This window comes from Aotus nancymaae, unplaced genomic scaffold (assembly GCF_030222135.1).
Source record: "Aotus nancymaae isolate 86718 unplaced genomic scaffold, 86718_ANA_hifiasm-v0.15.2.pri h1tg000002l, whole genome shotgun sequence".
NCBI lineage: Eukaryota > Metazoa > Chordata > Mammalia > Primates > Aotidae > Aotus > Aotus nancymaae.
Genome location: NW_026988413.1, coordinates 54,866,515 through 54,893,173, shown reverse-complemented (window position 1 = coordinate 54,893,173; position 26,659 = coordinate 54,866,515). Strand labels below are relative to the sequence as shown.

The 26,659-nt window shown below is 42.2% G+C and overlaps 1 protein-coding gene and 1 long non-coding RNA gene across 6 annotated transcripts in view; one reads left to right on the top strand and one right to left on the bottom strand.

Moving 5' to 3' along the window:
- Nucleotides 1-2,995, bottom strand: part of NAPEPLD (N-acyl phosphatidylethanolamine phospholipase D) — a 47,002-nt gene extending 44,007 nt beyond the window's left edge. For 2 of the 4 annotated variants that reach the window (XM_012456502.2, XM_012456509.3), the window contains exon 1: nucleotides 2,953-2,995. The gene's annotated coding sequence lies outside the window, so the exon portion shown is untranslated. Of the gene's footprint in view, nucleotides 1-2,481; nucleotides 2,885-2,952 lie in introns of those variants that run through there. The other 2 variants (XM_012456518.2, XM_064374759.1) reach the window with 1 other exon arrangement.
- Nucleotides 2,508-26,443, top strand: LOC105720229 (uncharacterized). 2 transcript variants are annotated; one of them, XR_001108098.2, is made up of 3 exons: nucleotides 2,508-2,634; nucleotides 4,128-4,205; nucleotides 26,080-26,443. It is a non-coding gene; the product is annotated as an uncharacterized LOC105720229 (long non-coding RNA). The 2 variants fall into 2 exon arrangements; XR_001108099.2 differs by lacking the exon at nucleotides 2,508-2,634 and adding an exon at nucleotides 3,478-3,633.
- The last annotated feature ends 216 nt before the right edge of the window (nucleotides 26,444-26,659 follow it).

Genomic DNA, 26,659 nt, shown 5'->3' with positions numbered 1-26,659 from the left:
TGCACTCCAGCTTGGGTGACAGAGCGCAACTCCGTCTCAAAAAAAAAAAAAAAAATGTGAAAGCTTGGTGTTTCTTTATTCATTCTTGCAACTGAGAGAGATTACAAAAGCACACAGAAGTCTACAGGCATTCATTGTTCAATCAATATATTACTGTCCCTTAATCTGGGAAGGTACCCAAATTAGATTAACACAAGAGTCTACACCTACAAGGAGAAAAACGATTGCTCTAGGTAGCAGACTCAAACTGAGATGTTTTTCAATCAAGATTTTGAATTATGCTGATCCATCTATAGGCCAGACCTGTGCTTCCATAGCCAACAGCACTGACCATTCACAACTTGTTACCTAGAGACAGGGGTGCAATCTATGAGTGTGTTGCTGACCAACGCTTGCTCATCCACACCCCTCCACTTTCGATTCATTGGAATCCCAGTGTAATAAGAGTCTGCAGTGCATACATTCTGCTGAAGGCTGGGGCTGCTGAGCTAAGGGACCCTGGCCAAATCACCAAACTCTCCCAGGCTCTCAGTGTCCTATTTTCCTCATCTGTGGAACAGGGCTAATAATCTCACATATTTTATGTCTACAAAATCAAACTCTATATATACACATATATTTAAAATACATGAAAGAGCTTGGTAAATGATAAAGATGTAACACACATTATTTAACCAGCTGAGCTGGCAGAAGACTATATCTCTAACATAAAACTGTCCCTGGGGATATATGAGTTCATATGTTATCTGTCTCCAAAGTCTGTTAGTAAAATACTTAAATACACAATAAATGGTTATTAAATTCAAAAGACAAGTCAAGCAAAGCACTATAAATTATAGACAGAATTCTTCAGTAATATAGGCGTTAGAATGATATATTACTTGAACCTTATGTTGGAAATCACATGGGTGATTTTTTTAATGCTAATTTTATGCATGCCCTCACAGGCCTCCAGAATAAAAGTACTCTTTAATGATTAATTATATACAGTTAATTTCCCTAATAATACTTCAATGAAAACACTTAAGTGTATGCATTTCAATCTAACAAGCCCAGATCAACAGTCCTCCAGTTATCACTATATTCTTATTTATAAAGCATAGAAAACAATGGAAAAACCACTACATCCACAGCTATCCATCACTACAAAGAAAAAGCAGAATGAAACAACAAAATTAAAGGCAAATGCTGCTTTTCCAAACACAGACTAAATGTTCAAAAAAATTCCCTCAGTTTTCCAAACTCACAAATACTCAACGTAACATAATATCCCTTTCGAACAAACACAAGGATGACTGTATCAACTCAGGCATAACCAAAACCCTGTGATGGAATGCTTATGCTAAAATGTTCTTCATATAGTTATAACTGGACTAATTTTAAAATTAGAATTTTGCAATATAGAATTTCTACAGTATAATTTGGAATTATGAGTGAAAATACGGGTATGAGAAATACACTAAGTATTTTTATCTCTTGGAGACTTACCATAATTCTTGTAGCAGGAAAGCCTCCAGAATGTTAACAAAATAAAATCTCTGAAAATCCTGACTATATTTTCAGTTCACTTAAAACAATTTTAACCCCTCAATCTCTCTCTTAATTATTTTAAATAAGTACTTTTACCCTAAATTTCTTCTTTAACAGACCTAGTATTTTCTTGCAACGTAAATCACACTATTGTGGGATATAGGTAATCTTTTCTTGTTAAAGATTACATAACTTTTTCTAAACGATGTCCATGTCTGCGGCTAATTCATAACCAATGTAACTGAAAATAGAAATGGAACTGTTAGAGATTTCCATTTTTTAACAAACATGGAAATTATTTCAGTTTGCTAAACTGCATCTCAGGAATGATTTCCCGGACAAATTAATTATTCAGAATTATCAAGCAGCAAACATTTCATGCTAAGCCACAATCAACCAGGTGAGTCAGTCATATTATAACATATATATATATATATAAAACAACCTACATTAAAGGCCAAGACAAGAACGAAATGACTTTTTAAAAGATTGTTAACTTTTCTCACTCCCTTACTATTTTCCAGGTTTAACTGAAGTATAATAAATACATGAGAACCCAGAACTCATGGAAGAGTATTTACCTCAACTACCAGGACCATATAGAGTTCTAGCCTGAAAAAAAAAAAAAAAATTAACAACAACAAAAACCTATCTGAAAACGTGCTCTGAAAAGCCTGCAATAATATCCAATTTATAAGAAGCAAACAACCACAGAACAGAAAACTTAAGAAATCACAGCCTTCCACCACCCCTCTCCTACCTAGCCCCATTTTTTTTGCTCTTCATTTCCATTCCATAGTTAAACAAGTACACTTATTCCAAAATAAAAGGGAAGAAACCTGTTGGAATGGATTTTTAGAAGATAAATACTATAGATGAAGCAACAATAAGTTGCTCGGAGGAAGCTGTCGACCCATTTATTTACATACAACTAAAAGAAGATACACCTACATGTATTCCTATCAGTGAAGATGCAACCTGGTAATTTGCACGGAAGATGGGATCTCAAACAAATCCCAGACAGCTACTCTCCCAAAGAGAAAAAATAATGCTGTGGCTCTTCACTCAGGCAGCTTCAGAGATGCAGGCTCCCCAACTCGCGAGGTGAGAAAATTTAAATGAAGCTCTATCGCTCACAAGTGCGGCATCTCGGGGACGAGAAAGGGCTCGGGGACCGGGAAACCCACTCACAGCCCGCTCCACTTAGCCGAAGAATCCCAAACCACCCCAGGCTCGAAAGTGCGGATTGCTCCGCCCAGAGACCCTGGAGGTGGCAGCGGAGACGCCACAGAGCACAGCGGTAGGGAGAAAACTGCCTCCCGAGAGGTCCCACAGCCACCGCAGAGTTCTAGGGCACTCGGGATCCCGGTCCGCGGGCGCGCGGCAGAGGGGCGGGGTGAGAGCGCGGGGGCGCGGACTCACCTTGCGTTGGGGGTGGCCGGGCGCGCGCGCCGTCGCCGCCGCTGTTTCTCGGCTTCCGGCCACTGAGTCCCCGGGCACAGCTCCGCGCCGCACACCGCCCCAGCGTAGCTGGAGGGGCCGCGGCGGCTGGTGCACGGGTTCCCCCGCCCCCGGGCCCGCCGCGCCAGTTTCGCCGAGGGCGCCAGCAGCTGCAGGCAGCGCTTCAGCGCTCGCCGCCTCGCCATTCTTGGGGCGAGTTGTCACCGGGTCACTTATTGTGACCTTTGAATCTGACAACCGGGCCAGCGGCGGCCTCCCTCAGGCTTCCTCTCCAGCCCTTACCAAGATGGCCGCCCCCGTGGGTCGGGGCGCCGAAGCCATCTTGGTAAAGGAAGGGCCTGGGGGCACGCTGCCCTCGGGTCTCGTCTGCCCTGCCCTGCCTCAGGAGTCAAACACTCTGCGGGGGCACTCCTAAGACCAAATTGGTTCCCCCCGCTGTCCAAAGTCAGAGGCTGACTTTCAGACTGCATTAACACATTCCTGGACACCAGCCACAGTTACTAAAACTAAATGGGATCCTGCAGACCCATTGGTGGACTCTCGTAGCCAACTCAATCAGTCAAGAAGCACTGGCATACTCACTGCCTATGGCGCTAGAAGCCTGGTAGCAAAGAAACTAAACTGTAATTTGAAGTGTATACAGTAGGTATTGAATATTAATGGCAGCACTGTATTGTGTACTGTGTGCTCATTTACTTTTAAAATGATATCACAGCCCCCTGGTACACATGGCTCTTATCTAAATTTGCTTTGTTTGTTAACACTAGGATAACTACAAAAGAGCATAAAATTGTGATTCTGAGTTTCTTACTGGTTTTGCTTTTTAAACTGCAGGATGAAATTAGTTGTTTCAAGAAGTAAATAAAGGCAGATCGAAGTAAAATTCAACCATGGGTAATTGGGTAAAAAAAATTTCTCTATAACTGTCCTCCTGGGGTGTACCAGGGGTTACCAAAAAAATAGCTAGTCTCTGGTGATATCTTGGCAGAAAAGAAAACACCACCACAGGTTCTAAATGCAGATAAGACTGGCAGAAAAATGCAAACCATACTATTCTGCATTTTGAAAGTGAATGTGCCTGTGTGATATTGCAGGAATGTAAAGAACTATGTCAAGTGTGGACTTTATCTCCTCAGGCTAGCTTGCAGTGGCTGCTGAACTTAAGGGTGATTAAGAGCTGCTTGTGCCTGGGTGGAGAGCTGAGACTGCACAAGGTGAGTAATACCTCTGTACAACAGAACAAAGAAAAAAGTAAGAGCACACATACAAACCCAAAGGGTAAATAGAAGTTACATCTCAGAAGTTCTTCATAGTATTCTTGACTACTCATCGAAGAAGTAATCCCCGCACTATGAGAGGGCAAGGCAAAAGGATCCTTTGAGGCCAGGAGTTGGAGACAATCCTGGGCAAAATAATGAGACTTCATCTCTACAAATAATAATTTAAAAAAACAAAATTAGCCAGGTAGGGTGGCCCTTTGGCCTGGGTGTTAGGAGGGACAGGAGCTTCCTCCTTATCTTCTGGTGCCACCTGTGGTCCCAGCTACTCCAGAGGCTGAGGTGGGAGGATCAATTAAGGCTGGGAGATCAAGGTCTCAGTGAGCTCTGATCACGCCACTACACTCCAGCCTGGGCAACAGACCCCATTTCCAAAAAAAAAAAAAAAAGAAAGAAAGAAAGAAAAGGCTGGGAGCCTTTCTTTGGAGCCAAGATGGGAGGATCACCTGACGTCAGGGGTTCCAGACCAGCCTGGCCAACATGGCAAAATCCTGTCTCAAGTAAAAATACAAAAAGTAGTTAGGCATAGTGGAGCACACCTGTAATCCCAGCTACTAGGGAGGCTGAGGCAGGAGAATTGCTTGAACCCCAGAGATGCATGTTGCAGTGAGCCTAGATGGTGCATTACAGCCTGGTGGACAAAGCAAGACTGTCTCAAAAAAAAAAAAAAAAAAAAAAAGATGCCCTTTGTTCCCCTCACTCCTACTCTTTTTTTTTTTTAATTAAAGTTTTTGTCTGTTATTGGGTAAAAGCTGAGGGAAGCAGACAGACCAGTTGGACATAGTAAATGGGTGTGTGAGGTCAAAGTGCTACTGGAAAGCCAGCCAACCCACACTCCATTGAAATGGATGCTAATTCCCCTCAAACTCTGGGCATTGGTTTCACACACAGCCTCCTCCAGGGATAAAAGGAGTTCTTGAAAAGCTTCTTCTTTTCTTTCTTTCTTTCTTTTTTTTTTGAGAAGGAGTCTCCCTCTGTTGCCCAGGCTGGATTGCAGTGGCATGATCTCAGCTCACTGCAACCTCTGCCTCCCGGGTTCAAGTGATTCTCCTGCCTAAGCCTTCTGAGTAGCTGGGACTACAGGTGTGTGCCACCACACCCAGCTAATTTTTGTATTTTTAGTGGAGATGGGGTTTCACCATGTTGGCCAGGCTGGTCTCAAACTCCTGGCCTCCCAAAGTGCGGAGTGTGAGCCACTGCACCCGACAGCTTCTTGTTTTCTTACCTCTACCATGGAGACAAGTTCTGGTTTTCCTAGGACAGCTAACTCTAGTCACAAAGATCTCTGGAGTGAGTGAGCATGGTGGCGTGTCAGGGTGGGCGTTCCAAAAGGATAAGTAGAACAGGAGTCTTGCCCAGACCCTATTACAACCCCTGTACCTGTGAATGGCCTCCCCAGCCCAACCAGAAGTTGATGAAGTGGCATGTATCTGGTGAAAAGATACATATATTTAGAATTAGCCAGCTGGACTCAGTTTAGATGATCCTGATTTTGTTGGCAATATCTAAAGCATTGTAATCAAGAGCCAGTGAAACTTACGCCTTCTTCCTCCATCAGGCCTAATCAGGGCATTGACCTTAGCCATATCACTATCATAGAGCTTCTTCACAGCCTGTTTGATCTTGTGCTTGTTGGCTTTAACATACACAATGAACACAGGTGTGTTGTTGTCTTCTGTCTTCTTCATGGCTAACTCAGTGGTCAGAGGAAACTTGATGATAGCATAGTGGTGAAGCTTGTTTCTCCTAGGGACGCTCTTCTGAGGATATTTGGGTTGCCTCCAGAGTCACAGTGTCTTGGGCTGTGGGAAGGTGGTGAAGTGCAGGTCTTTTTTTTGTGGCTGTGGACTCCTTTCAACACTGCCTTCTTGCCCTTTAAAGCCTTCCCTTTGGCCTGGGCGTTAGGAGGGGCAGGAGCTTCCTCCTTATCTTTTGGTGCTATCTTGTGGAAAGGGCACTCCCATTCTTTATTGTGAAAAAAAATCCAACTATATAGGTAATAGTTATGGCTTTTCTCTCTCTCTTTTTTTTTTGAGACAGAGTCGCACTCTGTTGCCTAGGCTGGAGTGCAGTGGCGTGATCTCAGCTCACTACAACCTCCCTGTTATATGTAAATTTTCACTGCCATAAAAGAAGTAACACTTGAATATAAATTTAATTTTCTTCAGCAAGGCAACTTTACTTTCTGCAGAAAGGGTGCTCCAGTTTGCCATTTTGCCAGGAAGGGACACTGAACAAAGGAGGCAGGGCCATTTATATCTAACATATCCGCCCTACTGCTGTGTCCTGATTTTATTGGCTGGAACTGGACTTCACAGTTTAGGCTGCACCCTGTTGGCTAACAAAATTTTTTAAAGAGGTAAAGGCAGAAGAGAACAAAGGAAAAGAGGAATGCTTAGAGAAGCAATAACATTTCCAAATATGGAAGGGAAATAAGCTATGACCAAAGTCTTGCCTGGGCTTGTCCAGGCATGTCAGGGCAAATATCTAGGTTAAAGTGTAAGAACTAAGAACACAGGATACTTTATCTCTTTATTATGATTAACAGCTACTTTAAGATTATTAGCAAAAGATTTACAGTAAATTAAACTTTGAACAAACCATTATTTATTTGAAATGAACTAAGAGGAAAGCTTTGAAGTGGAACCTTTTGTTTATTCTTATTTCCTACAATTCCTCCCTTTTTATATTTTTTAATTCCCCTTCAAGTTTATTTAACATGTCTTTGTTGTTTGTTCTTCTAAACAAGTAATCTATACCTTTGTCTACCAAATGAGGCAAAAGAAGGAAGAAAAAGTAATCTTATTTGAATAGGGTGGAGGAGGGGTTGGGGACATTTTAGTAAGAGTTGTGTTTACTAGCCCCTTGGATGCGTGGTATGACACAACATCTAACGAGAAGAAGTATATTTATCATAGTTGCTAGAGAGGTAAGTGTGTGACCCCGGCTGTGGGACCCCGACCCACGGAGGCAGGCGCTCAATAGACTCGAGGCAGGACGCGTGGTGACCAATACCGACTTTATTGGGATCTCCAGGCGACTCAAGCGGGAAGGGAGGAATCGCGCGCTTTCTTTGTTCGGTTGGCTTTATAGGGACAGAGGGCCTGGGGCGGTAGGAGAGCTGACCTGGCAGGTAGCGATTGGTTAGGGAGAGCTGATCTGGCGGGTAGTAATTGGCTAGGTTGGTTGCTGGGCTGGAAGCCTGCCGGGTGGGAGCTTGTGGGACGGGAGGTTACGGGAGTGCTGGTGGGGCGGATGGTGATTGGTTCAGTGGGCCTCTGGGCGGGAAGGTTGCTGGTCTTGGGCCGGGCCAGGATAGAGTGAGATAAAGGACCCTCCCTGTGGGGGAGGAAGGGCCTTCCTTATCGGGAATTAGGCCCTTTCCACATGGCTGGGGAACGGGGCCGAAAGTCCTCTACCAGACAGTAAGAATCGAGGTTATTATTATTATTTTTTAAGTGACCAAACCACCTTTCGAGCCAATTTGAAACAGGGTTATTGATGCCAAAATTTTTAGCTAACTTATTTGATAAAGCATTAAGTCCTTGGAGGGCTTTTGTAATGCTGCCACTGGAGGAGTGTTGTTTGGAATAAAGGTACAACACTGGGTTTTAATTAAAACATAAACACCACCTTTCTCCGCTCATGTCGTATCTAGGGCTATTCTGTTTTCCCAGGCCATGTGGCTAGTGGATCTTAATTGTTCAGCTATTCTTTTGATAGCATTTTTAGTATAGTGAGTAAACTGCTGTTGGTTGTAATGAATGTAGTTTATTCAGTATAAATTCTTACTAATTGTTACCTACCAAAACAACATTGGCTCAAATCTTACAGCTGTTTGATCACAGGCTTTAAATTTATCTGGTACTCCTCAAGGAGCTCCAATTGCATTTAGATAGACATGGGGATTAAAGGACCTATAAGGAGCTTCTTTTATTTGCCAATGTCATATTTTCTCTTTTTCTGGTTGATGAAATGCCAGGATAAAAGGGATAGCCAATTGGACTAGAGTGCAAGTGCTGCTCCAATTATCTGGCAGAGTGTCCAGTAAAGGTCCTCCACAATACCACCATGCATCTGCTCAGGGATGAGAAAGAGCTGACTGATGAGCCAGCTGTCAGAAGTGCCTGACTTCACTGCATCCTAAGTTTCCAAGGAACACTAAGTTCTCCCCCTGTCATGAGAGACACAAGGCGAAGTTTGCCTTGGAAGATGGAGGCTGTATGGCCCTCTGGGGCTGACCTACAGGGTGTTCAACTTCAGGAAATAGCAGAAAGAACTCGTTATTCCACAATTCGTTATTCCAAGCAGTGAAATCTTGAAAAAGGGCTACCATGCATTCTATGTCTGCTTCATTTGAGGACTATCTAAGTGGAAAAGGGACAACCTGGGCCTTTGGCCTACCGTGCACACAAGCGTAACAGTTGCACTTGTTTAAGGTGAAAATGGAATATTTAATCCTTTCTAACCAGGCATTTGCATGTTTATATCCTGTGTTAATGGCTTTGGTTTGCCTTAGGTCCTCTACTTCTCCCACTGAGATTTTGGTTTTGTCATTGTGTCTAGGAGGAGAGACTGATAAAGAGGTTGAAGGAGCAATAAAGTGCATTTCAAAAATTTATTTAGGATCCCTTCCTGAAAGGGTTTATATCCCATAAATATGACTTAATGAAGGGGAAGAGTTTTCTGATGCTGCAATAACAATAGTAAGCTGTATCGGATTACATGGGTTGTACTGAAAGTTAGGAGGAGTAATTCCTTTGGTGAAATGGGTATATGGTTTTAAGGACTGACGAAGACCTGTGGAAGCAGGTCTATCTTAAACCTTTAGTGTTCCATATGACATTAGACTAAGCGGAACATAGAGATTCTGTTTTGAAGGGACAAGAGTTTGATTTCTACCAATTAATACAGCTAATATTTCTTGGATTACAAGTATCCTTAGAAGAACTCATTATGTCTTCCTAATCTGACGAAGTCTAAGAGGGCAGAGATATTTTTCTGAAATAGTAGGCTGTCTTTGGACATGTAAATCTCCACAAGGTATAACTAAAGAGGCATCAAAAATAATAACTTGGGGCCAGGCACAGTGGCACACGTCTGTAATCCCAGCACTTTGGGAGGCAGAGGCGGGTGGATCATGAGGTCAGGATTTCGGGATTAGCCTGGCCAGGATAGCAAAACCTTGTCTCTACTAAAAATACAAAAAAATTAGCCGGGTGTGGTGACACACACCTGTAGTCCCAGATACTCCAGAGGCTGAGGTTCAATAATCACTTGAACTCAGGAGGCAGAGGTTGCAGTGAGCCAAAACCATGTCATTGCACTCCAGCCTGGGTGACAGAGTGAGATTCTGTCTCAGAAAAAAAAAAAAGGTAATAACTTGAAGTGAATTCGATCTATTTACATTAGTAATAAGATGGGAAGTAGTTAAAGGGAAGAAAAGAAAAAGAAAAGATAGATAAACTTTTCTTAGTTTTAGCTTGGTAGGGTCTGATCCTGGAACAATAGCCCATAATTTTAACAGTGATGGCACTTTCTTGATTCAGGTATGATGTGTTCATCTCTTTTCTGCTGTACAAACAGTAGTCTCGGTGGTTAGCAGCACAAGGTAGGGTGTTCTCTAGGCTGCTGCTGCTGTACTGGAAATTCTAGGAGTGGCGGCTGTGCTAAGAGACCTTTTATAATTTTTGTTAAAGAGCAGGTTAGTGCTTTAAGAAAAACCTGTTGTGCTTTTATTTTAATGGCCAGTTTACAGAAAAACTGGATGATACCTCTTTAACTTTAGGTAATATGTTTACACAGAGAATTTCCTTTACAATTAACATTTCAAAACTTGCTTAAACTTTCAAAAAAATTATACAACATTTTTTGTATGAATTCCTTTTTATAACATTTTTCACAACTATCACAATCTTTCTAACTTTGTTGTATGACTTTCCTTACTAAAGGTGTATTCTTATAACTTCTTAATATTTATTTCTCTTCTTCCTAATCTCTCTCCTTTGTCTCTCTTCTCTTTGCCTCCTTGTGTCTCTCTTCGCCTCTCTGTCTTTCTCTCTCTCTCTCTCTGTCTCTTTCTCTCTCTCTTACTTTCCGTCTCTCCCTCTCTGACTCTCTGTCCCTCTCTGACTCTTCATGTTTACTGTTTCTTCCCTCGAAAAGAGAATACTTAGAATAGACATTAACTCAGTCTAAGTATGTAACTGGGGACCTAAAAACTGAACAATCTGTTCTGCTACCCCATCAGGGTCATCTAATAATGGCTTAAGTTCTCTCCTTAGACTCTGGACCTTAGAAACAGTTAAGGGAGCATTCACAAAACCAACCACACCTCCTCCTTGAGGTTTCAGAAAACTAACCTGGCCTCCTCCTTGAGGCATCTTTTTTAGAGAAAAAAAAAAAAAAAAAAAAAAAAGCTGTGAAGTTGAAGCTGATTCCTTGGAAGAAGAGGGGAAAGGAAAACTTTGAATATCTCTTTTGCTTTGCTCTATCTCCCACCAGAACCCTTTCTTCAAGGAAGAAGACTTGGGCTAGCGATGATCAGGCCTTTGAGATGCTAGCTCCCAAGAGCGTAGGTTATCCAGGGGAGTAAGGAATTCTGGGTTTGGTTCTGGGGTGGCAGCCACCGCTTGGGGAGAAGGAAATGGTACTGCAGGGATGGCAGAGCAGGAGCTAGAGCTGGAAACAAGGGAAGATGGTCTAAAGGGTCCCATTTACATGTGGATTGCTCACGGATAAAAGCTCCACCATTTTTAGGTGAGACTGCCCCTGACTTTATTCTACTCTCTGATTGTTTTCCTCCTTCACTAAATGTGTAGAGGAGAACTGGCCCCTGCCACCAATAGAGAGCATAGTCTATTTCTTCTTGTGAGACAGGGCTTTTGTTCTTGACATACATTGGTAAAAGTCGACAGTCCTAATCCTCATCCAACACAAATTTTGCCCAGACAACTTCGGGCTTAAGGATCGGTTCTTTAATCCAAATAAAACAGCAATAGTTTATCATTTGTTACAGAAGACTCAACCCCTCAAGCTAGGAATGTCTCACCTATTCCATTTTTACAGAAGGCCCAACCCCCCCAAGCTAGGAATTTCTCTCAGTTTACGGAAGGCCCAACCCCCCAAAGTTGGGAATCTCTCGCCTATTCAGTTTACAGAAGACTCAACCCCCCAATCTGGGAATCTCTCACCTATTCCATTTATGGAAGACTCAACCCCTCAAGCTAGGAATTTATTGCCTTCCCTGCCCTGGGAGGTTGACCTGTTCCCTCCCTTCCCCCTTCTGAAGGTCCCTTAAATTCTTCTCATTCATACCGTACCCCTTGACTGCTCCCCCAAAGGATATTTAGGGCTCTCTTAGAGTCAGCATGCTGGCATAATTCCCATGGCGGGGTCCGTCCTAAGCCATGTGAGGCAGCCACGGAACCACAGGGAGGATCCACTCACTCCGTCCAGCAGTAGGACTTGTCACCATTCACACATCACTGCATGCACACATACATTCAACCCTTCAGAAGATGACCACCAAGGAAGTACTTTGTCGCCCCTTTGCAACGTTTCCTGCCTTGGCTCGTGCACGAGGTTGCCTGGTCCAGGCCCCTGGTCACTGTGGTTTGGAATTTCTTTCCCCTACGTTGCTGAGAATCTGGGTTTATTCCTCACACCAGGTGGGTCTCAGCTCTCTACCCCCAAGGCTGCCACAGGAGGACATCCCTCATGAGGGAGGACCAGAGACCACCCCAGAGGGCAATGTCAATCCTAGACGAGCCCCCAAATTGTTATATGCAAATTTTTGGTGCTGTAAAGGATGTAGCACTTGAATATAAATGTAATTTTTTTCAGCAAGGCGACTTTACTTTCTATGGAAAGGGTGATCCTGTTAGCCATTTTGACACAAGAGGACACTGAACAAAGGAGGCAGGGCCTTTTGTATTTAATGCATCCACCCTACTGCTCCCTTCGCCCTTCTGATGGTCCTGTGTCCTGATTCCATTGGCTGGAACTGGACTTCACAGTTGAGGCTGCACCTGGTTGGCTAACAACTTAAAACTTTTCTAAAGAGGTAAAGGCAGAGGAGAACAAAGGAAAAGAGGAAGTAACTTGAGGAATGCTTAGAGAACCAATAACAGCCAGGCATGGTGGCTCACGCCTGTAATCCCAGCACTTTGGGAGGCCAAGGTGGGCGGATCACGACGTCAAGAGATTGAGACCATCCTGGCCAACATGGTGAAACCCCATCTCTACTAAAAATACAAAAATTAGCTGGGCATGGTGGCATGCACCTGTAGTCCCAGCTACTTGGCAGGTTGAGGCAGGAGAATTGCTTGAACCTGGGAGTTGGAGGTTGCAGTAAGCCAAGGTGGCACCACTGCACTCCAGCCTGGTGCCTGGCGATGGAGCGAGACTCTGTCTCAAAAAAAAAAAAAAAAAAAAAAAAGAGAGAGAACCAATAACATTTCCAAATAAGGAAAGGGTATAAGCTATGACCTAAGACTTGCCTGGGCTTGTCCAGGCATGTCAGGATACACTGATTTATTATGACTAACAGCTACTTTAAGATTATTAGCAAAAGCTTTGAAGTCAACGTTTGAAGAAACTTTTATTTGTAATGAACTAAGATGAAAGCTTTGAAAAGGAGCCTTTTATTTATTCTTATTTCCTATACTCCACTCCACTCCACTCCTGGGTTCAAGTAATTCTCCTGCCTCAGACTCCCAAGTAGCTGGGATTACAGGCACACACCACCACGCCCGGCTGATTTTTGTATTTTTAATAGAAACAGGGTTTCACCATGTTGGCTAGGCTGGTCTCAAACTCCTGACCGCCAGTGATCCACCCATCTCAGCCTCCCAAATTGCTGGGATTACAGGTAAGAGCCACCATGGCCAGCCTTAGATATGCCTTTTTATAATACTGAGGGAGGAGACCCTTAATCACCCTTAAGCATCTAAGACCATCCCCCACTTCAATTCTACATTGCATTTCAATAGGAGAAGTAAAGGCTGGCAGACTGGTCCACACCCTAATCGCCCTCCTATAGATTGCAGGTATGGTGTGGAGAAATCTTTCCAGAAGGCATTGTTTTTACTTAAAAGCTATCAAACCCTCACCTAAGTCACAATAACCCATGCCTACTCCCAGCCCAAGACTCTTTCACATTTAAATTCTAGAGTTGTAAAACCAAGACCCTTTCACATATAAATTCCAGAGTTGTAAGACCAAGACCCCTTCATGTGTAATTTCTAAAACTGTAAACCCAAGACCCCTTCACATGTAACATCTAGAGTTATAAGCCTATATAAAGGCAGAGGTTTCCTTTGGTAGACGAGCTTGGCTATTAGGCAACCATGCCACCTTGCTCCTGACCTAATAAATCACCCCTTCCTTCCCAGTTCAGTGTTCTAGAAGTCTGCTTCTCACAGTCGCTCCTGCTACAATACTATTTGAATAAATTGCAGACATCAAAATGATTCACCCCTAAATAATTCAGCCTATCTGTCCTAAGAATGAGGACATTTGCTTCATAACCACAGTATCATTATCACACCTAAGAGAATGTTGATTCCCAATACCACTTAATAATCAATCCATTTTCAAGTTTCCATGATGTATAATTATGAATGTCTTTAACGGCTGTTTTTTTCTGAGCTAGGATACTACCTAGGCTAGTGTGTTGCATTTATGTATTATATTTAACAAGCAATTTAAAGTATTCACTTGCTATTTTCTATACATATCATACAGATATTATAAAGAGACAGATGTTCACAGGATGTTTTTCATTGAGTCCAACTGCTTTAGAAAAGCATATCTCTGTGTACACCAGAAAAGTCTAGGAGGAATGTTTTTTAACACAACATTGACAGTATAATTGAAGCTGTATTAATTAAACAGTAATGTTTATGCTTTCTTAACTCCTAGAATACTACATCAACTTTATGGATTAGGTTGGAATCTCTGCTCAATACGACTTCTGAAGTGTAATTGGTTGGGTTTTTTTCTAGACAATGAAAAGAAGCTGTTTAGTATAATAATTTATATCAGTTCAGGCAAAACCTCTAGCTTACCTTGCTTCACCTTACAAAACAAAATGAACATTGCATCCTAAGCATTTTGCTCATGGTTTGATTTTAGATCCTGGCGTGCTGAACTGGGCTTTATTTGTCCTTCCCTTCTATGCCACCCCTAGGAAGTCAGACATTCAGAAAATAATAACGATTTGTCTTCTAAATTGTTACTTAATTTTTAAATAAGAAGCAATTTAAAATATTCACTTGCTATTTTTTATATATATCATTGACCTTCCTCATCTGTATTGCTTATTAATGCTGACAAGAAGAGGGACAAATTTACACAATTCCCTAAAAGTGACTAGTGGCCAATGTAACTTTTTTCTTGGAGACTAGTAGTGTATTAAATAGGATTATTTTAACATTTCCTAAAGTATTAGGTGCTACCTAAATTACTTCTGGGGAACCACATTTAAAACAATTTTAGCATTGTTTTAAAGTACGTTCTATGATCAGTTCTGTCCTTTTTTCTCTTAGCTTTAGTTTTAAAAGCACAGAGGACTAGAAGACTCATTACTAGAGGATTTTTAATTTAGTCTATATTTCTAGCAGCACCTGTGGAATTCACTTGTGAAAATAAGTAATTTGAAATCTAAGCTGTTGGAACTCCAAATTATTTTGAGCCTTAAAAGAATGTGATTATGAGGCCTGACAACCAGCTGTATCCTAGGCAGCTGTAAACTTTGTTTCTCTAATTATATGTTGACCTTCTTCCTTACCTGTATTGTTTTGTAAAGTGTTGTAAATAACCGAGAGTGCCAGGGAAAACCTCTTCCCTCTCCATGGTTGATCTTCATTATAGATTATCCTTCCTCTTACCTTTCTCACAAAGATTTAAAGGCTATCTCATTATCTTAAGATGAAATGTTAAATACTCTCTTTTAAATTGGAAACAAAATGAACATCCTCTATAAAGAAAACAATTTGTATGGAAAAGAAAACAAATGTGTTGTAATTCTCAAGCCAGCCTTGTATAGAAAATATTGTAATCCTGTTAAATTTCTTTGTCTTCTTCCTATAAAAGCAATAACTTAACTTTAACCTCAGAGCATTGACCCCATTTCTCTGGAGTCTGAGTGTCCTGGAGTGGCTCTTCCCAGCTTTTCATTTGAATAAACTCTTCAGAATTAGATTCTGACCCTTTTCATTATTTCAGGTTGACACAGCTAAATACTGCATTCACTTCCAGTCAAATTAAAGATTGTTTTCCTGATCATTAAGAATCTATAGATAACTCCATATAGCAATAGATCTTGGGCAGCTAAATTCTAATTACTGCTCTGCTGTTAACTACCTCTCTGACCTTGGAAAATACCCCTCCCAATTCCTCAGTTCCCATACCCTTAGACCCCAAATGACTCTAAATCTCTCTGCCTGCTTGCAGGTGTAATATCCTGTTACTCTATTAAAAGGTTTTGGGGAAAAATATATGAAGGAACAATACAGGTTACAGGGGTTATAGGAATATGTCAGCAAACTAGGAGGGCCAAATCTGATCTGCTGCCTGTTTAATTCAAACTATTTATTTTTCAGAACACAAAGTCCTCAACATTAATATTATAGCAATGCTTTTTCTTATTGTGGCAAAAAACACATAACATAAAATTTACAATCTTAAGCATTTCTAAATGTACAGTTCAGTAGTATTAAGTATATTCATATTGTTGTGAAACAAGCTGAATCTCCGGACCTTTTTATCTTGCAAATCTGAAATTCTGCACCCATTAAACAACGACCTCCCCTTCCCCCCAACCCCTCAGCCTTTGTAACTACCATTCATCTTTCTGTTTTGATGACTTTGACTACTTCGGAGACTTCATATAAATGCAATCATGCCATATTTGCCTTTTTGTGACTGGCTTATTTCACTTAGCATAATGTCCTCAAGGTTCATCCATGTTGTACCATGTGACCGGATTTCCTTCCCTTTTAAGGCTGAATAATATTACATGGTATGTTATTTTAACACATTTTCTTTATCCATTCACTCATCAATGTATATTTGGGTTGCCTCTACCTCCTGGTTATTATGAATAGTGCTGTTTTGAACACGGGTGCGCAAAAGTCTCTGACTTCTGGCTTTCAGTTATTTTGGATATATCCCAGAAGTGGGATTGCTGGATCATATGGTACTTCTATTTTTAATTTTTTTGAGAAACTTCTGGCCGGGCGCGGTGGCTCAAGCCTGTAATCCCAGCACTTTGGGAGGCCGAGGCGGGTGGATCACGAGGTCGAGAGATCGAGACCATCCTGGTCAACATTGTGAAACCCCGTCTCTATTAATACAAAAAAAAATTAGCTGGGCACGGTGGCGCGTGCCTGTAATCCCAGCTACTCAGGAGGCTGAGGCAGGAGAATTGCCTGAACCCAGGAGGCGGAGGTTGCGGTGAGCCGAGATCGCGCCATTGCACTCCAGCCTGGGTAACAAGAGCGAGACTCCGTCTCAAAAAAAAAAAAAAAAAAAAAAAAAAAAAAAAGAAACTTCTGTATTGTTTTCCACAGCAGTTGCATCATTTTACAGTCCTACCAATAATGCATAAGAATTCCAGTTTCTCCCTGATCCTCACCAACACTTATTTTGTTTGTTGTTGTTGTTAGTAGCCATCACAATAGATGTGAGGTGATATCTCATTGTGATTTTGATTTGCATTTCTGTGACTACTGATGATGTTGAGCATCTTTTAATTTGCTTGTTGGCCATTTGTCTCCATATCATCTTTGGAGAAATGTATATGTGTAAAGAATGTATCTTGGGCCCCTAAACCCACTAAGCTAAAGGGAAAATTCAAGCTGGGAACTGCTTAGGGCAAACCTGCCTCCCATTCTACTCAAAGTTATCTCTCTACTCACTGAGATAAATGAATATCTGGGTGCCTTCATTGGAAAGGCTAATCAGAAACTCAAACGAATGCAACCATTTATCTCAACTCTCTGTGACCTGAAAGCCCCTTCTGAGTTTGAAGTCTTCCTGTTTTTGTTTCGAGTTGTCCCACTTTTCCAGATGGAACCAATGTACTTTTTTTTTTTTTTTTGAAACAGAATCTTGCTCTATCACCCAGACTGGAGCAATGTTGGCTCACTGCAACCTCCACCTCCTGGGTTCAAGCAGTTCTCTGCCTCAGCCTCCTGAGTAGCCAGGACTACAGGTGCATGCCACGATGCCCAGCTAATTTTTTGTATTTTTTAGTAGAGAGGGGGTTTCACCATGTTAGCCTGCCTTGGCCTCCCAAAGTGTTGGGATTATAGGCGTGAGCCACCACACCTGGCCTGCCATGTGTTTTTATAGTTTTAAGTTTGCCATCAGTTGGCTTGGTCTGTGAGCTAAGAATGGCTTTTACAGTTTTAAATGATTGGGGGAAAAAATCAAAAGAAAAATAATATTTTGTGACACCTGAAAATATTACATAAAATTACATAAAATCCCAATTTCAGTGTTCATAAATAAAGTTTTGTTGGCCCACAACCACACCCATTCATTTATATGTTGATGGATTTTGCACTACAGCAGCAGAGCTGAGTAGTTGCAAGAGACATATGACCCACAATGCCTAAAATATTTACTATCTGACCCTTGTGTAAGACCACTTATTCCCCCAATCTCATAGTATCTGACATGGCAGGGAATGAAAAGATAAAGTACAGAGTCAAAGAGTCAGGACAAGGTTGTATTAGTCAGTGCTTTTGATGTTCACCCTGAAGGAAAAGGATATTTAAGAAAAAGTTTTCTTGCCAGATGTGGTGGCTCATGCCTGTAATCCCAGCACTTTGGGAGGCCAAGGTGAGTGGATCACGAGGTCAGGAGTTCAAGACCAACCTGGCCAAGATGGTGCAATCCCGTCTATACTAAAAATACAAAAAAATTAGCCAGGCATGGTGGTGGGTGCTGTAATCCCAGCTACTCAGGAGGCTGAGGCAGAGAATTGCTTGAACCTGGGAGGTGGAGGTTGCAGTAAGCCAAGATTGTACCACTGCGCTCCAGCCTGGGCGACAGAACAAGACTCTGTGTCAAAAAATAAAAATAAAAAATAAAGTTTTCCAAACTTTCTCTTCTTATTTTAAAGCAGAACTAATAGGTAAGAAAATTTTTTTTCATTAGTTTATTTTTACTTGACAAATAATAATTGGGAACTATATACTTATGGGGTACAATGTGAGGTTTTGATGTATCTATACATTGTAGAATGATTCAAAAGCTAATTAACATACCCATCCCCTCACCAGTGTCATTTTTTTGTGGTAGGACATTAAAAACCTATTCTTTTAGCAATTTTGAAAAATACATTATTATTATTATCTATGGTCACCACGCAGTGCAGCTCGACGTCTCTAATCATCAGGGAAATGCAAATTAAAACCATATGAGTTAACACCTCACACCTGTTAAAATAGCTATTATTGAGATGAAATGTTGGCAAGGCTGTAGAGAACAGGAACTTTTGTATGCTACTGGTGGGAATGTAAGGTAGTACAGCTGCTTTGAAATATACTCAAGGAAGATTCTTTAGTGAGTCAGATGATGTCACCTTACAGCAATAGCTTCCAAAGTGGGACATCCTCAATAGGACTTCCGTTTACATTTTTAAAATGTCATCTTAACTTTCTGATTTTGAGTTTCATAATAAAATATATCAGTACAATAGCACACTGTGTGTGTGTGTGTGTATAAATTTTTTTTTTTAGACAGAGTCTTGCTGTCTCTCCCAGGCTGGAGTGCAAAGGCATGATCTCAGCTCACTGCAGCCTCTGCCTCCTGGGTACAAGTGATTCTCCTGCCTCAGCCTCCCGAGCAGCTGAGATTACAGGATCCCACCACCATGCCTAGCTAATTTTTTTTTTTTTTTTTTGAGACAGAGTCTCGCTCTGTCACCCAGGCCGGAGGGCAGTGTTGTGATCCCGGCTCACTGCAACCTCCACCTCCCTGGTTCAATCAATTCCCCTGCTTCAGCCCCCCAAATAGCTAGGATTACAGGCACATACCACCACACTCGGCTAATTTTTTTGTATTTTTAGTAGAGACGGGGTTTCACCATGTTGGCCAGACTGGTCATGAACTCCTGACCTCAGGCAATCTGCCTTCTTTGGCCTCCCAAAGTGCTAGAATTATAGGTGTGAGCCATGCCTAGCTAATTTTTGTATTTTTAGTAGAGACAGGGTTTCACCATGTTGGCCAGGCTGGTCTCGAACTCCTGACCTCAGGTGATCTGCCCGATTCAGCCTCCCAAAGTGCTAGGATTACAGGCGTGAGCCACTGCACCCAGCCTAAAAATTTTATAAGTAAACAAACATGGGATGTTTGTGTGGATTCACAATTTAAAAAAAATTGGAGACCACTCTAGGTCTCCACATTAGAGAATAGTGTTAACAACAATGGGAGACAGCTTATGCAAGAAAATAACTAAAAATTAAACTCATTTGCTTCTTAAGGGTAATTTCTCACACTGTCATTGTGACTGCATACTTTGAATTTCATCTAGAATTTATCAGAGACTGGAAAATACAGGCTAGCCAGATACTATAGTGCTGTATTGGGATGCGAGATTAAAATAATTCACCAAGACAAAAGTATGCCAAATTGCAGGGTCTTTATTGCCGGCGACCACGGAGGACTCACGTCTCTCTAACCCGAGGCCCCGAAGGGAGGGTGCCAAGACTTTTTATACCCGAAAAACCACCTTGGGAGTGGGGGTGACGAACGGGGAGGGGGATGAACGGGCTTCAGACATTCCGAGGGCTGGTGGATTCTGTAAATCACTTCCTGGGCAGGGACGGGGGTGGGGGCCTCTGGACATTCCGAGGGCTCGGGGGCTTATTGTCACTCTAATTGCTACATAAATGATTTACAAAAGTCAAGATAAATGTTAGTTTACACGTTGTTTTGGTAGCGGTGGAATTTACAGATCTTAGTTCACAGGGGCCAAGATGAAATTAGCTTGGGCTGCATATCCTGATAAGCAAAGGCCAGCAATTCTGTCAGTTACTGATGAGAAAAGGTAAACAACTTCGCCTAGTGGACATTATCCAGAGCAGACCAGCAGTCTTATTTACAGAAACCAAGTCAGCAGTTATTGCAAGGAGAATGGAGCAGTTATTACGACTCATTTTTGGAGACACAGCTTTGTCTTATAAAATGGCATTGCTCAGGTTCTGGTTCCAGGCCAGCTATAGCACAATAGTATTTCCGTTGTGTGAAAAGTAATATTTATCTCACTAATAATTGGCCAATTTCTCTTTTTTCTTTTAAAAAAAAAAAAAAATTTAAAAGACTCAGGATATCGTCTTCAAAATGTAAAATCTAAGCCCCAGGTAGTTAAACTTGACAACTAATGCTGATTAGTTTGTGGTTTTAAAAAATAGAAATTATAGCTTTTTAGAAATACTGTTTTCCATGTGGATTAATAATCACAAAAATACAGGGGAGAGCTTCAACAGTGAAGAGATTAGTCACCATCTTTTTCATCTGTTCCACCTTGAAAAGTTCTGTGCCCCCAAGAACATGTAAGTACCCAGCACTAAGATAAACAAGTGAGTGTGCTACTTTTCATCACAACGATGAATGTTTAGATGTATTTTTGTTTTTATTTTTTATATATTTTTTGAGACAGAGTCTCACTCTGTCGCTCAGGCTGAAGTGTAGTGGTGCGATCTCGGCTCACTGCCACTTCTGCCTCCCAGGTTTAATTGATTCTCCTGCCTCAGCCTTCTGAGTAGCTGAGATTACAGGTGCGCCACCATAGCCTGCTAATTTTTTTTTTTTTAAGACGGGGGTTTCACCATGTTGGTCAGGCTGGTCTTGAACTCCCGACCTCAGGTGATCTGCCCGCCTTGGCCTCCAAAGTGCTTGGCTTACAGGCGTAAGCCACTACACCTAGCTGCTGCTAATTTTTGTATTTTTAGTAGAGACAGGGTTTCACCACATTGGTCAGGCTAGTCTTGAACTCCTCACCTCGTAATCTGCCCACCTCAGCCTCCCAAAGTGCTGGGATTACAGGCGTGAGCCACCATGCCTGGTCTAGATGTATGTTCAAAACAAAAAATAAAAAAAAAGAGGAACTATAGCAGCCAATACAGATTTTGTGACTAAGAATTATTAGACTTTCAGGCTGGATGTGGTGGCTTACACCTGTAGTCCAACCCTCTGGGAGGCCGAGACAGGAGGATAGCTGAGGCCAGGGTTTGAGATCAGCCTGGGCAACACGGCAAGACCCTATCTCTAAAACAAAAATGAAAACAATATAAAACCATTAGCCAGGCGTGGTAGTGTGTACCAGCTACTCGGAAGGCTGAAGCAGGAGAATCGCTTGAGCCTAGGAGTTCAAGGTTTCGGTGAGCTCTGATCATGCCTCTGTACTCCAGCCTGAGTTACAGAATGAGACCCTGTCTCTTAAAAATAAATAAATAAATAATGAGATCTGAGTTTTAATCATTGTTAATTAGTTTATCCAGAGAAATTCATTGCTAAATCAGCCAGGAGAATTTTGAGAAAATCCACCCTGGTTTTCTCCAGTGAGAAAGGATCCCACCTATACCTAAGTGGTTCAAAGAATATGATTTGTGTGACTCTTCATGGAAGGATGCCACTTATGAAAAATCACTCATTGTTTTGTTCTGATTTTTTTCTAGCATTCCCATGCCACTGAATTACATAGTTATCATAAGATTGGAATTTAGAAAAAAGAACCAGACGTTTTTCAAAATCTAAACACTGAAGACTGATTGTTAATGCTGAAGGCATTAAATCTTGTTTATCCTCCTCACCTGGGCTAACTAAATAAACTATTTCATGAATGTTGAAGCCCTAAGATAGATGTTACTGTCCTCGTGATTTGTGGGATTACTTGGTCTTCTTTTTAGATTCACCCCTACTGCCCAAAAAACCTTGAATGGATTCCTTCCCATTATGGTGATTTGCTTGTGCTGCTTGGTTGGATGTGGTCACCCCTGACAAGTGTTGCTGTTTGTAGCAGTGAGTGTAGCTCTGGCCAGGCTTGCCACTCCCATGTACAGGGCCCGAGTTAAGAGTACTAAGCCCACATCCCACATGTTTTGTTTTTTAAAGGGTATAAAGCAGGCTGAACAACTGTTAAATGCAGGATAATTTGGTCCTCCTACCTTGACAAATATACCTTCATAAGGATAGACTGAGTTCTCAGACTCTTCAGAATTCTTGTCTTCAAGGCTTTGTCCTGTTCGGTGACAGCCTGGAACTTATCCAGGGCAGACCCTGCCCATTGTCCAAGTTCAGTCTGTCTTAGTCTGTTCAGGTTGCTACAACAAAATACAATAAACTGGGTGGTTTACAAACAACAGGGATTTTTTTTTTTTCCCCACAGTTCTGAAGGCTGGCAAGTCCAAGATCAAGGCACTAATTGGCTCGTTCAGTGTCTGGTGAAGGGTCACTTTCTGGTTTATAGGTGAATAATTCTCATTGTAGCCTCACATGGTGGAAGGGGCAAGGGAGCTTTTGGGGGCTGCTTTTATAAGGGCATTAATCCCCAATCACCTTTCAAAGGCCCTACATCCTGAAACCATTCTTTGGTGGGTTAAGATTTCAACATATGAATTTGGGGGACACAAACATTCAGACCATGGCACCATTTATCTCCAACAAAGAGCTGCCCCCTGGCCACCCATAGACCTAGTGATACACACAGCCATGTTCCTCCTGACCTTAGGAGGATGGATCTGGGAAAGATGTTGGTACAGGCCCTGGAAGCAGACTTGGAACCATTTGGACAAGACCCCAAATTCCTGGATACCTGGAGAGTGGTTGGGGAAGGAGCTCAGACTCCAAGTGTGCATGTCCCTTTGGCACACGTCGGGAGAGGCACAGCCAAAGGAAGCCAGAGTAGGTTCTCAAGTGCAGGCCTTGGAGCAGGGGTCCTCAAACCTGTAATCCTAGCACTTTGGGAGGCTGAAGTGGGCTGTTCGTTTGAGTCTAGGAGGTCAAGACCAGCCTTGGCAACATGACAAAACCCTGTCTCAACAAAAAATACAAAAATTAACTGGCGTGGTGGTGTTACCTGTAGTCCCAGCAACTCAAGAGACTGAGGTAGGAGGATTATTTGAGCCTGGGAGGCCAAGGTTGCAGTGAGCTGAGATTGTACCACTGTACCCTAGCCTGGACAATGGGAGACCCTGTGTTGAGAGAGAGAGAGAGAGAGAGAGAAAAGGAGAAGGAGGAGGAGGACGGAGGAAGGAAATGAGAAATTTTAGGAAAAAAAGAAAAGGAGAGAAAGACAAAGAAAGAAAATGAAAGAAAGAAAAAGGAAGAAGAAAAAGAAAAATTTTAGAAGGAGTCCTCACAGTGAGCTGAGATTGTGCCATTGTACTCTAGCCTGGACAACAGGAGGCCTCGTGTGGAGACTCTGTCTCAAAAAAAAAATAAGAAAGTGGGGAGAAGAAAGAAAGAGAAAGAAAGAAAGAAGAAAAGGATAAATTTTAGGAGTCCTCCAACCCATTTAAAATTGCCAAACACATCTCCAGCACAATGTTATTTCAAGTATAAATGGCTTTTTTTTTAAATTTTGAGACAGAGTCTCACTCTGTCACCCAGGCAGGAGTACAGTGGTACAGTCCCAGCTCACTGCAATTTCACCTCCCGGGTTCAAGCGATTCTCCTGCCTCAGCCTCCTGAGTAGCTGGGACTACAGGCACATGCCACCACACCCAGCTAATTTGTGTATTTTTATTAGAGACGGGGTCACTGTGTTGGTCAGGCTGGTCTCAAACTCCTAACCTCATGATCCACCTGCCTCGGCCTCTGAAAGTGCTGGGATTACAGGCATGAGCCACCTCACCCAGCCTAGAATGGCATTTATTATGAGTAGAGGAAGACTAGACTATTACTTTCTTCTCTGCAAAGAACAGACCAAACCCCTCAGGTATATCTGATTCTCCACAGATTGAGTAATTAATGAGAGCTACTTGTCCCAGCACTTACCATTTACAATTTAATTCCCAAGTACCCAGCCACAAACAGGTATAGATCTGCTGCATGCTTCCAACACGAGGACTGTGATATTATTTTATTTTAGGGATGGTTGTCAAATGTAATTGGACAAAAATGCAATGATCTAATACTCATAGACTGAGTGGGGAACCTAGCAAATCCTGTTTAGATTCTTCAGAGCTCTTCTGCCCAGCATTCTGTGTACACACACACACACACACACACACACACACACACATACACACAGAGTACTTGGCTCATAACTCCCATAGCCCTTGTTATAATGTTGGGGTGCTTTAGGCCTCAGAAAACAAAGTCTCTCTCTCTGATCTCTCTCTCTGATCTTCTCTTATTCTCCTTTCACCTAACCAAGGCAGGACTTTAATTTGATTGTGGGTCATAAGATCCTCATTTAGGAAACGGTCCTGCCTGATACCCTGGAGAAAGAAATACTGTACAGAAGAGCCAAGAAGAATCTAAACAGGATTTGCTGAGTTTCCCCACTCAGTCTAGGAGTATTAGATCATTCCTTTTTGTCCCATTACTTTTGACAACCATGTCTATGCACTGAAGTCTCCATGAAAGGCCTGAGAGGACAGGGTTTGGAGAACTTCCGGATGGCTGAACACGTGGAGGTTCCTGGATGGTGGCGAGTCCAGGGAGTGCATAGAAGCTCCATGCCTCTTCCCTCATACCCTACCCTTTGCATCTCTTCATCTGTATCCTTTGTAATATCCTTTATAATAAACCATTAAACGTGTTCTCTTCAGGCCTGTGAGCCACTCTAGTAAATTAAACCTGAAGAGTGGCTTGTGGGAACCTCAACTTGAAGCTGGTTGGTCAAACATTCTGGACATCTGCACTTGTGACTGGTGTCTGAAGTTGGGGTGCAGTCTTGGGGACTGAGCTTTCAATGTGTGGGATCTGATGTTATTTCCAGGTAGGCATAATCCAGAATTGGATTGCAGCTGATGTCTGCTACCGAATTGATTGCTTGCTCGCTGGTGGAGAGAATTCTTCACATACTTTGGGGTTACGGAAGTCTTCTGTGTTGATTGTTGTTGTTGTTGAGAGAAAAAATGGAAAAAAAGCACTCTGCGTGAGTGTGGTTTTTACACTAACAGAGACTAAGAATATTGTTCTCTGTAGCAAATCGAATAATCCCCATCACCACCACCAACTAAATATCCACTTCCTAATCCCCAGAATCAATGAATGCTGCCTTACATTGAAAAGAGATTTTGCAGAGTGATTAAAGACCTTGAGATAGAGAGATTAGCCTGGATTATCCAGATGGACCTGGGCCCTAAATGTAATCACAAGGGTTCTTAAAAGAGGGAGGCAAGAGGGTCAAAGGGGGAAAGGGGCAATGTGACCACAGCGCAGAGATTGGAGCGAATGCATGTGCGCAGCCTCTAGCAGCGGGAACAGGCAATGAACAGATCCCCCCCGAGAGCCTCTAGAAGGAACCAGTCCTGCTGACACCTTGACTGTAGCCCAGTGAAACTGATTCCAAATTTTGGTCTGCAGTCAGAACTATTGTGTTGTTTTAAATCACCAAGTTGATGGTAATTTGTTTCTGCAGCAGTAGAAAGCTAACACAGTTTCCTTTAAGGAATCTTTGAAGTCTGATAATGATATATAAAATATTTGTCAAATTAGTATAACATTAATAAGTAGGCACAAGACTATAGATCTCAACTCCATACCATGACCTCTAGATTGAGCTAGAACTGTGGTAAAACATTTTACCTTTGAATTCCATGTTCTCGTATTATTGCTATTACAGTCTCTCTCCACCCTGCCTGTTCACCGTGAAGCCTGTATGTCAACCGCATGCACATCTGAGCTTATGCACACATTTTTTTCTTCTGCTTGGACTTTTATTCCTGGCCTTTACCCCTAAGGACTCTGACTCATCCCTCAACACTCAAATCAAGAATCATCACTTTTGAGAAGCTGTCCCACCTTCCTAAAGCAGAATGGTCATCTCTGCCTTGGTGCTTTTGTAGAATTGTAAAGTAGTTATCAAATTATATTGTGACTATTTGTTTCCATTTCTGTTTCCCAAACCAGAATGTGAGCAACTCATATGCAAATGCTGTCTAATCCATATTTATGCTGCTAGAACCTACTTCTGTGTTTGGCACAGACACTCCTATCTATGAACTGAATAAATACATGAATGACTATTCTCTGAATTCTTTTTTTTTTTTTTTTTTTTGAGACGGAGTTTCACTCTTGCTGCCCAGGCTGGAGTGCAGTGGTGCGATCTCGGCTCACTGCAACCTCCGCCTCCTGGGTTCAAGCAATTCTCCTGCCTCAGCCTCCCGAGTAGCTAGGACTTCAGGTGCGTGCCACCATGCCCA